This window comes from Ursus maritimus, unplaced genomic scaffold (genome assembly GCF_017311325.1).
Source record: "Ursus maritimus isolate PB19 unplaced genomic scaffold, ASM1731132v1 scaffold_21, whole genome shotgun sequence".
NCBI lineage: Eukaryota > Metazoa > Chordata > Mammalia > Carnivora > Ursidae > Ursus > Ursus maritimus.
In genome coordinates, this window is record NW_024424564.1 from 27,529,550 (window position 1) to 27,539,235 (window position 9,686).

General features: G+C 42.5%; 1 long non-coding RNA gene across 1 annotated transcript in view; it reads left to right on the top strand.

The window, feature by feature from the left end:
- Window positions 1–4,169, top strand: part of LOC103660074 — a 6,616-nt gene extending 2,447 nt beyond the window's left edge. Inside the window, exons 2-3 of the long non-coding RNA XR_005836702.1 lie at window positions 820–896; window positions 3,234–4,169. This is a non-coding gene — a long non-coding RNA (uncharacterized LOC103660074). The remainder of the gene's footprint in view (window positions 1–819; window positions 897–3,233) is intronic.
- The last annotated feature ends 5,517 nt before the right edge of the window (window positions 4,170–9,686 follow it).

Genomic DNA, 9,686 nt, shown 5'->3' on the forward strand with positions numbered 1-9,686 from the left:
GCTCCAGGCGTGGCCAGTCGAGCCCCGAGGCGTCGCCGGCGCCAGAGAGAGCGGGGCCGCAGCGGGCTGGCAGGCGGGGCGGCCCGGGGTCAGGTGTGACCACGGACAAAAGCCAACGTTTACTAACACTGGCGCTCCCCGCGGCTTGACATTGTGAAGTAGGGCAGTCACCAGGTTGGAAATGAGACCGCTGGGAGGAAGGGTAATGAGTCTATGATCGATGCAATCGGAGTTCTACTACACGTTAAAGAGACAGCGCCCAGGAATTTGAAGAGGGTCCCCAACAGCTTAATGACGAGGGGAAGGGAGTTTTGATCTGAAGTTGGGCAGCTTGATAATTATTAATATACGCGCAGGAACTAAACCCCTGGAGGACACATTTTAATTTATTTACTCATTGCTTTTCACACAGTACGCTTCGTGGTGTATAGATGCTGGATAAACTGAGTGAACGAACGAATGTTGTTCATCCACTTAATGATTTTCTGTTACGTGTTTCTATTCTCTGCTCATTAGCGTTTGCTTTAGAGCAGTAAACTTACACGGCAGCATGTTTAAAGTCTGTAGGAAGCCTTAGAAAGAAACTTTTTGTTTAAATTATTAGGCCACATAGTAACTATAGCCCCTTGTACAGCAGGCTTTCTTACACATAATATCATGTGCGCTTCGGGAACACTATGAAGTTGATGGTGTCAACTTGTTACCAACGTTTACAGATTATCGGCTTGATTCCTAGATATTTTACCTATAATTGTCAAAGATCCCAGAGTCACATCTTCCAATTCTAAGTCCATATCCTTTTTTTAACCTACCTCAAAGCATGAAGGACTCAGCTGAAAATTACATATAAGATAAACATTACTGGCAGCAAAAAAGGACGTAATGGACCACACCTGGTAAGATACATGTTCGATGTAGATGCAAAGTATACTACACACCTTAATTACAGGTGCTCTAGTTATCTAGTGATAGAATTTAGTTTTCGTAAATACTGTACATAGCAATTAAGCAGATAGGAAATACCTTTAGATTTCAGTACTAGTTCAATTCAGGTGTAAGTTTGTTGACTCTCTCCTGCTTGGCCCTGAGGGGTGCAAGGGCAACTGAGATATTCTCTCTGCCCTCAAGAACTCAACAGTCTAGGTTTCTGGGTCTCATATTTTAGCATGCATAATGATGATTTAGGGGACCCCATCCCCAGAGATGCTGATTCAACATGTATAGGGTGGGATCAGAGCCCTACAGGGTTATAAGGGAATCTTAGCTGTGTACATTGAGAAATATTGCTTTAGTCTAGGAGGTCATGTATCAAGAGTGTTGATATCAGCAACTTATCAAAACTGTGGCAGGAATCTAAGCTTTGCTACATATTCCCAATCTATGTTTGACTTTAAAAAAAAAAAGTACTTAAAAATAATGCTGGATGCTGGTTTGAAGGTAAAATGTTATAGCTCTGTGGAAAACAGTTGAGCAGCTCCTCTACAAGTTAACTCCTAGGTTTACACAGAAAAGTATTGAAAGCAGGGACTAGAAAAGATACTTGTTCACCATACTTGTACACCAAGGTTCATAGCAGCGTTATTTGCAACAGTCAAAAAGTAGAAACAACTCACATGTCTAACAGATGACTCTACAAATAAAACGTGATACATACATTCAATGACTTATTTGGTCATAAAAAGGAATGAAATTCTGATACATACTACAACAGGAGGGAAACTTGAAAACAATATGCTAAACGAATAAGCCAGACACAGAGGTGCATATATTGCATGATCCCATGTATACAAGGTAGCTCAAATAGTTGAATTCATAGAGATAAAAAGTAGAATGGAGGCTACCAGAGGCTACCAGAGGAAGATAAGGGAGAATGGAGAATTATTGTTTAATGGGCACAGAGTTTCTGTTTGAGATGATGACATTCTGGAGATAGGTACTAGTGATGGTTGGAGACATTGTGACTGTACTTCATGCCAGTGACTTGTACACTTAGGAATAAAGTGGTATATTTGATGTTATATATATTCGACTGCAATCAAAAATAATAGTTCTGGAAACTCTGAGGAATGACCAAGACCTCAGGATTTCTCACGGCCAAGATATGTCTGATCATGGGTATAGCAGATTAAGAGAAAAAGAAACAGGTAGGGATGTAGAAACTAGTTCAAAAGAAAAGAGAAGTTTTTAAATACAGATTTTAGTAAAAAATTTTAAACTTTTTTTCTAGTTATAAAAAAAATACAAGTTCTTAACTAATAGAAGGAAAATAATCACCTGTTGGCCCATCACCTAAAAGTTGGCTTTAAAAACTTCTTTTCATCATAAGAATGCTATTATTACCATGTACATTTCTATATGAGGAAATCAATATGCAGAGACATGAAGTTACTTGCCCCAAGTACACAGTTAGGAAGTGACAGAGCTTTAGATTTTAGTGGGTACCTGCAGATTCCACTCTTAATCACTAAGTCATGATCTTTTACATGATGGCAGGCATATTGTAAACATGTAAAATTCTGTATCCTGGCCTAACAGTAAATTTTACAAAAAGGAAAAAAAAAAGGAACATCTTTTTTTCCATTTCACTGATCTCTTAGTAATCCAAACTGCTCCTCTCATGGTTTTTCCCATATTTGATTTGACTTTGTTTTGTCTGTTATTCCTCACCTTTGCAAACAGCAAAAGCTCAGAGATGGATATTTGGAAACATGGCCAAAGTTGGGTTTTTGTTTTTTTGGGTTTTTTCTAACCTCAAGCCTGCTTGAATTCATGTAATTCCACTTGCTACAGTAACTTGGAACCACTCCAAACTGCAAATGTATTAATCTGGAAGAAAGCCACAATATTTCACACTGTTTGGAAATCAACAAGATATCATTGGAGGCAAGGTACTACATAAGACAAGGGGATCCTTTAAGTAGCTCTCCATTTCCAGATTCCCCTCAAATTAGAAATCAAATTTATCCACTTGAGCACCATCGAAGTTTGTTTTTATGTTAACGGGAGTCATTCTTAAGTTAGTTCCCTTCAAAGGTTGAAAGTTTAGGGATAGCACAAAAGTGCCATCTGCTGTTCACATTCTTGTGTGGCACTTGGGAGTGAAACTGCTTTGTAGCCTGTTTCCAGACCGTGTAACTCCCCAGGATCCAGCGGCTGCAGAGTATAGGAGAGTACTTAAAAAGTACCAGATCTGTCTGAATCATCAAAGCATTAGTTTTTGTTTTGTTTTGCAGACCATCAATGATTTACTTCAGTCAACATTCAGTTTCCAAATCCTATCAACCATATCCTCACAAGAAAATTTATCTTCCCATCTGTTTGTTCTTGAGGCTCCGGCCCCTCTACAGGCCCTCTTCCTCCTCTGCCTCCTAGAAGATTTCGTAACAAAAGCAAAAATGGACAAGGGAGACTACATCAAGCTAAAATGCTTCTGCACAGCAAAAGAAACAAAATGAAAAGGCAACCTATGGAATGGGAGAAAATATCTGCAAACTATGTATTTGATAAGGGGTCAGTATTCAAAATATATAAAAACTCACACACCTCAGTAGCAAAAACATAAATCTGATTTTTAAAAATGGGCAGAGGAACTGTGTAGACATTTTTTTTTCCCAAGAAGACAGGTCAACTGTTACAGGAAAAAAGTGCTCAACATCACTAAGCATCAAGGAAATGCAAATCAGAACCTCAGTGAACCATCACCTCACACCTGTTAGAATGGCTACCAGCAAGAAGACAAGAGATAACAGGTGTTGGTGAGGATGTGAAGAAAATGTGTGCTGTTGGCGGCAACATAACCGGCGTAGGCACTCTGGAAAACAGTACCAAGGTTCCTCAAAACATTAAAAATAGAAATACCATATGATCCCGCAATCCTATTTCTGTGTATATATCCAAAGAGAATGAAAACAGGATACTGACAAGATATCTGCACTCTCATGTTCCTTGCAGCATTATTTACAATAGCCAAGACATGGAAACAAGTGTCCATCAAAAGATGAATGGATGAAAATGGGGTATATGTAATTATACATGCAAAATGTGCAAAATGGAATAGTACTCAGCCATGAAAACAAGAAGGAAATCTTGCCATTTGCCACAACATGAATGGACTTTGAGGGCTTAAACTAAGTGAAATAAGTCAAAGAAAGACAAATACTATGTGATCTCTCATGTGTAAAATTTAAAAACATCAGACTCAGAAACAGAGTAGAATGGTGGTTGTCAGAGTCTGAGGGTGGGGAAAATGGGGAGATGTTGGTCAGAGAGTACAAACTTTCAGTTATAAGGTGAATAAGATCCAGGGATCTAATGCGCAGCAGGGTGACTATAGTTAACAACAATGTATTGGATCCTTCAAAGTTGCTATGAAAGCAGAACTTTGACGTTCTTACCAGAATAATAACAACAACAAAATGGCAATGATGTGTTGTAAAGGATTTGTTAACTAGCCTTATTGTGGTAAACATTTTGCAATGTATGTGAATATAAAATTGTCACATTGTACACTGACCGGTGAGCAGGACGTGGGCACTTGGAGGTTTCTCACCCCACCCCACCCCATCCTTGGAATGTAGGTTCTGCTTGCCTTTCCTGCTCTCTTCTGCTCCCAGAGGCTGCTCCAACGACAGAGCCTTGAGATAGCAAGGTGATGTTGAAAACACCTGCATGGTACAGGTAACTGAACCTAGTTAGGGCCTCTTTGTAAGCTTTTAAGATTTGGAGGATGTATAGGGGGATCCATTTACCTTACTGCCACCCAACACAAGCCTCTTATGTAAGTTCCCTTTGCTGTTATTAAAGTTGCCACCTACCACCTACCTGCCTCTTTCTTCGTTCTCTCCCTGCCCTCCGCATATGGGGGCCAGTTTCAGCCTACACCAGGATAGCTCCCAAGAACGTTGTAAACCTGCATATACCGTACAAGATCTCAGAGAGTAGCCTGAAATTTTTCATTCATTTCCTTTAAATAAATGAGAGTCATCCATTTTAGAACTTAGCAACACAGAGATAATATAGGTGTTTCCGCCTGCTGCCTGGCAGATAGGAAGGGCTTGATAGGAGTTAGATTCTTATCCCTCTGTCTCCTGACCCTTTCAAGGTTTGAGTAAATACCTGTCATCAGAGAAGGGAGGCAGGACAGACAACAGCACTGTGATATCTCAGCTTCCCCAGCCCCGCAGACTCCGTCGGAGTCTCTTGGAGAGAGGGGATACAGGACGAAGTAGAAGAAACTGTGTTGTGGTCCAGTCTGCTGAGACACTTGACACAGGCTGCACTGCTCGGCAGCCAGGAGGCTAAGTGGAAACCAGAGTGACAAAGGAGGAGGCTCCCACCCAGGTCTGCATGGACCACAGCGTAACCTGGGCACAGTGAAGACTGCAGAGGCCTTACTTTGCTGGGTTGTCGTGAACTCTTTAACTCAATTGGATAATTTAAATCAGTAGTTCTTAATTATAACAGCCCCCCCCCCATCCCGGGCTGTTTGGCAATGTCTAGAGAAACTTACAGTTGCCACAACCCTGATGGTGGGGGGGTGGGGGTGGCGGGTACGGTGTTCCTGGAATCTGGTAGATAGAGATCAGGGAAGCTGCTAACATCCTACCAGGTACGGCACAGCCCCCACAATGATCCGGCCGCGATGTCAATCGTGCGGAGGTCGAGAAACCTCAATTGAAATGAAAGCATTTACACAAACATTCTCAATAAATGTTGGTCCACCCTTCTGGCCTGATCTCCTGCTGTTCATAAGGTTTCAGATAATTAGCGATCTCCTAAACTTACCACCAAATATACCAAAGTTTCTTCATTATAAGACATACTTTTTCAAAAAACCACTATTTAAACCTAGTAGCTACACTTGAGATGAGCAGAGCATAATGCATAGAGGGGTTGGATCGCTATGTCGTACACTTGAGAATAATGTAACGTTGTGTGTCAACTATACTCAAATTTAAAAAAAATAATCACTGTTTTAGTTTTCTGAATTGGCATCAGATGTGATAATTTATATATTTTCCCCTCTAAGTAGCTGTTATCAAATCATGGTGGGTGTTTAGTTAATGACATCTTAAACTTTAAAAAATGTAGTATACTGTATACATTTCTAAGGTTCTAAGCTTCTATTTCCTGTATGAGATCAGAAGTTCTTAAAATAGTGTCTGGGGACATGAAAAAGTAGCCTATTCATATGTCCAATGATTTATTATCACCAATTACATAGTCATTAATTGACTTTTCTCCTTGTGCTGCTGACAAATACTGATGTCAGATTTCGCCCACGCTGATCTTTTTTCTATGATGAATATGCAAAACAAGGGAGAAATCAGAACTGCTCCCTTTGGTAGAAGTCCTGGGGAGCAAGTTGATCAATTCCTTCCATGAAGAGATGGGAAACCAGGGCTCCAGGAAGGCTCATTGACATGCCCAACTCCGTTCAGCTAGCCAGTGACCCAGTCAAGCCTACAAAGTCAATGGTCCAGAATTCTAGTTCAGTGCTGCCCCTCGAATCACTGCAAATGTGGAATCTTTATCCAAGATGAGTTCAGCAAGAGGTTACCCCTTTTTATGCCTCTTCTGAGACAAGTGACATTCTCTGTGGGACAGAATTTTGGTCCCCAGACTATATTTATTCCACAAACATTATTGAGCATGCTACAGGGAGCCAGGCAGCATATTAGGTATTAAACATATAAAGATAAGCAAAAATGGGTACAAGCGTAGGAAACACTTACCTTCTAAACCCAAGCAGGTAACAAGAAAGAGGGAAGGAGGTTAGATTGTAGGGCTTCCAGACACACGATGAGGTGCCCTAAATGAATTGCATGAATTACATGGGACATACGTACACTAAAAACGATACAATAAAACCAATGTTTATCTGAACTTCAGCTTTAAATTAGACATTTTGCATTTTTATTTGCTATATCTAGCAACCCTAGCTACCTGGGAATTAGGGAAAATGGGAAATGCAGACCTCAGCTAAAGGGGGAGTCGCTACGCAGTATCTCAGGAATTGTTTCCATGAGGAATGCAGCCCCAGGGTTACCAAATCATTGAAATTATCATGGTAAGCTGGAAATCTAGAATTTCAGTTAAAATCTCCCTGATTTTAAAAGTTGTATGCCGATTTGGAAATTTTTAAAGACTCATGTGGGCCAAAAAAAAAAAAAAAAAAAAATCTCTACAGCTTGAGATGGTGTTTAAGTGAGCCTCAAATAAGACCTCTCTTTCTCACCCAAATGGAGAAGCCTCTGAGTCCTTCCAGACAGATGCAAGTCAAAGTGTCAGCTATGATACTGGTGATATAACAATGAAGAATTTGGCTGAAGTGTACAACCAAGCAGACCTGCTAGCAGGCTCCTGAATTGATCTAACCCTCCTCTCCCCCAACTCAGCTTTTCACCCCGAAAAAACTGAGTTTACTCTACAGCCAAGAGAGCAAACCAGGATATTCCCCCTTTGCAGACAGAAGGAAGTGAAGAGAGGGGAGGGTGGCAGAGGCTGAGCTGAGTGGGCCCCATTTCAATTACCTTTTCTTCTCAACTCTCCAGGAAACTCCACCCCCACCCTTCCCAGCCCCCCTCAAACCCACCCCCATCCCAGGACCGGGAAAGCAGAAGGAGAGAGTCCAGAAGTGTTCCCCCAGGGCGGTCCCTCCTTGTACGGAAACATGAGCTGGAGAATAAGGTCCCCAGTTCCCTCAGCCAGTTGGATTTGGTCCACGAGTCTCCAGTTCTGTTCACCTGACTCAGTCACTGACTTTCAAAGTTTATAGCTCAGTAGGAGAATTGATGTAATCAAGTACATTGGTGGACGACCAGCACTTCAGCGAACATCTGTACAGCACCTGTCTCTACAGCAACGGATTCTAGAATTCTACCTGGGGTAAAGTGCGTGTAAAGGTTAGGATGTTACAGAGGTATACTTCCCACCCTTTCCGTCTCCGTTTCTGCTGAGGCCTCAAGACAATAGGTGGTAAGCACCCCACATTCTAATGGGACGGGCTGGAACACCTGTGCAGGACTTGCAAAGAGGATGCAGTTAACCAGTTGAGTGACTTTCAACAAACATCCCTCTCCAGGTTGAGTTTGGAAATAAGAGGATTTTTGTGGAGAGAATATCAGTGTGTTTGTTCCTTAGCCCCCCTTCCCACGCCTATGGGGGAAGGGTAGGGGATATCTCTCCCTACCCTCAAACCTGCCTAGAGGAGATTAGGCTCTCTTCCAGATATGTTAACTCTTGGGGGCTGCTGAGCACAGTGATGCGATGTGACACATGCCTGTAAAATCAAAGGGCAAGAGGCCATGGTTGGCTGGCTGCTCTGAGGGCAGAGACCAGGCTGCCCTGAGCAATTTTCCCACTGTGGGCAGGGATACAAGAGTATCTTTCTAGGACAGGACATGACCTGCGTGGGGGAGGGAGGGGGTGGGCAGAACTGCAACCCAAGAAAGCCTGAAGTTTTGCCATAAACCCAGTAAGAGGACAGACTGCCAGAGTCCTGGGAGCTGGAGAGGACCCGAAAGTGACACACAGAGAACAATGCATTGCTCACATCACAGGGAGTCCAGCCCAATGTGTCAGTGAGGTCCTCAGAGAACCCGCAGAAGTGCCCATGAGGATAGTTTTTTTTGGGCTCAAACCCAGGGAAAATTAGTTTTAAACATCTGAAGAGCAGGAACCATCACCATATTACTTTGGAGTGTCCATACAGGTGATATCTTCCTCGTTGCGCCCCTTACCTCTCTCCCGCGCTACAACCCAGGAGCCAGAAACCTCTTAGCGAATGTGAAGGAAGGGGAAACAGAAAAAAATCCACCATTCCCAATGTTGGATGGGGGAAATAGAAACATTCCCCTCCCTCATCCGGCACCCACTGCAGCTTCTAGGGGTTGGAGTTTGGGGAGCGGAGAAACTTTATATTGAATGAATCACAGAGGTTTAACTAGCATATAGAAATGGGTATTTTAATTACTGAAATAAAACTATTTTGTAATTAGAAGTGGCTAGAAGATATGTTGTTATCAGTAAAAGAACAAATAAGTCATAGAGCCTCCCCCACCTTGCGCCCCACCAATATTTCATCCAGGGACAGGTGAAAAAGTAGCCCTTAGGGTGGGTTTGCATGAGCAGAAGAAGAAACAAATTGTTTTCTAATTGCACCCTGTGAATTTTGCTTTTTTGTTAACACAAATGCTACAGATATTTTTAGTTTGTATAACTGAAACCCCCTTTCAAGCTGGCATAACAGATTTGGGCACAGTTTGATCAAAGCTACAGCTCTGTTTCTCAGTGGTTCTCTTGACCCTGCCCTCCCTCCATGGTAGCTTCTTGCTCAGAATAGCATTCTTCTCGGTTACAAGATGGCTGCCAGTAGCAGATGTAACTACAGGCTCCCTGTTCACTCTGATGCGGAAAGCATCACTTCCGGAAACAAACAAACAAAAACTCCTCAGTTTCCTGCTGAGTAGAACACCTGTGAAGACATCCCCATGGCCAGGGAAGTGTCATGTACTGGGTGGATCAGATCTATATGAATCAATTCAGTCAATGCCTTGTAATTACCCAGGATCCTCCACAGACACTAGAGAAAAGTAAATCCAACCAAAGTGGAACGCTGTTACCCAGTAGGATAGAAATGGCGGGATGCCAGTGAGATGGCGGGGGGGGGGGGGGGGGGGGGGGGG